This window comes from Sturnira hondurensis, unplaced genomic scaffold (genome assembly GCF_014824575.4).
Source record: "Sturnira hondurensis isolate 20B ecotype Veracruz unplaced genomic scaffold, ASM1482457v3 Scaffold0013559, whole genome shotgun sequence".
Lineage (NCBI taxonomy): Eukaryota > Metazoa > Chordata > Mammalia > Chiroptera > Phyllostomidae > Sturnira > Sturnira hondurensis.
In genome coordinates this window covers 5967826-5971123 of record NW_028086190.1, presented here as the reverse complement: position 1 = coordinate 5971123, position 3298 = coordinate 5967826, and positions in this window count along the sequence as shown.

Below are 3298 nucleotides of genomic sequence, written 5' to 3'. Positions count from 1 at the left end.
CATATACACAATGGAATTTTATGCTGCAGAAAGAAAGAAGGAGCTCCTACCTTTTGCAACATCATGGATGGAACTGGAAAGCATTATGCTGAGTGAAGTAAGCCAGGTGTTGAAGGACAAATACCATATGATCTCACCTTTAACAGGAAGCTAAACAACAAAACAAACAAGCAAGCAAAATATAACCAAAGACACTGAAATAGAGAACAGGGGGACAGTGACCAGAGGGGAGAGGGGAGGGAATTTCAGGAGAAATAGGGGAGGGATTTAGAGGAGCATATATAAAGGATACATGGACAACAACTGAGAAGGGTGGAGATGGGAGGGAGGGGGGAGCACGGGGGGTGGAATGGGATGGGAGCAATAGAAAACTGTACTTGAAAAATAATTAAAAAATTGGAAAAAAATAAAATAAAAATAAATAAAAATGTCTTTTGATTTCATAAAAGCTTTCCAGTTCTGTGCTTCCATGTCATCCTTTGCCATGCCACAGACAAACTTTGGAAAGAACTGTCCAAACCCAACCCACTGACACAGCAACCCACTGAAGCCTAGCTTTTCGCTCCAGGACACCTTTACGTCTTTTCTCCCAGGATCACCTGCAGCTTCTTGTAGCGTTGGAACTTCCTGCAACATTTAACTCATTTATCATGAATTTGGTCCTAAATAGAATGGAGAAAGACAACGTGGTCAGAATGGGTGAAAGAACTATGAGAATCCTGAAGTCTTGAGCTACAAAAGCAGTCCTGCCATCCAGCCAGCTCCTGGGATAATACCCATGACACCAGGGTTTATCTTGTAAAGGAAGTTCCTTATTTGTGCTGCCATTTAGTGAGTGACTTCTCCGAGCTGGCTTCACGTGGGCACACGTGTGTCTTCCTAACCAGGGAGAGAAGGCCCCGTGGAGGCGACATCTGTGCAGGAGGCTGCAGTGTCGGCAACTTTGAGGACAGGGATTTTGTTCAGTGCGTTTTTCTGTTTATTTCCCATTCCGGGCCCCTCACTCTACACTTAGGAGGTTAGTGAGTATTTGTTTTAACACACCAAATCCAATAAAAATGTGAACAGAAACTTCTGACACAGTTCTTGGGTGTATTTTACTCTCTAAAAGGTAACTCTTTGTCCTGGAGAACATATCCTTAAGTCTCGGTGAATAGACCCTATTTTAAAATGAAATTTCCATTGAATCTGGGAAGACTCAGAATGCGCCTTTATTTCCCAGCTTGGCCACAGTCTCAGACAAGGTTTTTGAACTTGGTTGTACCAGCCACCATTCCCAGGAAGTCTTTCCTGAAGGAGAACAACACTCCTAGTAAAGGTAAGTCATGCCAGAGGACTCTATGCGTGTTAATTAACTTTATACAGGTTGTAAATTGTTTTCCTCCAGTTGGAAGGCGGGGGAGGTGTATCACCAACAAGAATGAGCGTAGGGGGCATCTGTCTGAATCTGCTTCCCCACTGGCCACCTGGCCAGTTTCTGCTTATACAATGCAGGCAGCTGGGGGAACCATATTGTTCCTATAAGCTCGTCACACATGAACAAATGATTAAAAACACATGGAAAACAGTTCCACAGCTAAGCTAAAATTCAGATGGGAATGGAAAATCAACTTGCAAAGCTTTCAACTGACTCGAGGCCAAATGTAGGACAGAATGTGAGGAGCAGCTGCCAGAAGACAGGAAAGCTGGGGAGAAAGGCAAGCCGTGGATCGGAAACCTAAAACAATGACACCTTGTATTGACAACCCTTCTAAGGCTCTCCAGGAGTAGCTACCAAAATCAACTCTAGAAATATTAAGACCATTTCATGAAAAATTTTAGACAGATTTATATTTTCTACCCTCTATAAATAAAGGTTGGCTTGAGTATCTTGGCAACACCTATGCAGAAACATAATGTTAAGTATCTGTAACATAAATATTAAAATATTACACATTTTCCCCTCCAAGGTGTGGGGATCAAGTAACAAGGTGGCAGGAGACAAACTGTGAAAATCATGACAATAAAATGCAAAAGCAAAGCAGAACTTTCCAGTAAGGCTTGCCTTCTGCTGTATACCTGACCCTGTGCCCAAGATTTTCACGAAGCTCAGCTGGCCCTGGTCATATTTTCAAAAGTTCAACTCTTGATTCAAATCTGAAACCCTAAGCAGCCTATTGTTTGCGGCTAGGCACTAAAATGACCCCAGGCTTCTAGTGAGTAGGAAAGCTGTAGGCAGGAGGGTGACTTACTGGGAGCAAGTCTCTGCTGCCTGTTTCTGGTCTCTATCTTCTAGCTTGAATCCTTCCTGATGCCCACACACCCTGAACCACCTTTCTCTCCTTGTAGCATCATTTAAGTCTCATTTGGGGGCATGATGAATGCTCAGCATATACAACAAGTGTGTTCCTCACATCCTGAATGCAAAAGGAAATTATGAAAATATGGCTCCATGGAGAAACCATTCTTAGAAAATATCTCCATGTTCTTAGCAATGAACAATCCTTTAGCAAAGTAAATAATCCTTTCCGTCCTGTGAAAAAACTCTCCCCTAACTTTTCTCTCTTTATAAGGAGGCCATAGATATAAACTTTGTCATCCCTGTCCCAGTTTGTAGATCTATCACAGATCATGTTTGAAAGCAAGGCAACTGGAGTTTTAAAAAGCTTCCTCAGTCACCTAGATTTCTCCAAAAACTGGAAACATTTCTATGTTCCACGCAAATATTTTAACACGTGGGAAAGTTCTCGCTTGTCATATGGAACCTAAAATCCCAACTGTCCCACTCTCAGCTGCTCCTTCCCAGTTTGCCAGTGAGGACAAACACTGTTTGAAGTTGTCACCCTCTTCCAAGCACTTTGCATCTCTCTCTCCCTCTCTCCCTCTTTCTCTCTCTCATGAACACACACTTTACAGCTCTTGAAAAGGTATTTTTATTGAGTGCCTACTATGTCCTGGGCATGTTCTTTATAGTTTCATATTTAATTTTTACAACAATATTTCCAGGAAGTTATTGGTATCCATATTTTATGGATGAGAAACTCAAGTTTAGAAAATTTAGGGTACATAGCCAGTAAGTGGTAGAAACAAGATATAAACCTACCTCTTGTTCTTCCCTATCAGTCTGCCTATTGCAACATAGCTATTAAAATGGTGAACCTACATTATTTTATATTCTGCTATTTTACATTAGCATTATGTGATAGAATTATTATTTTAATGGCAGCAATAGAATATTTCATTAAGCATTCTTTGTTCTTCGAATATTTCCATTACGTAATTTTGCTCCACCTTTTTACTCCCCTGAAACAAAGATGTC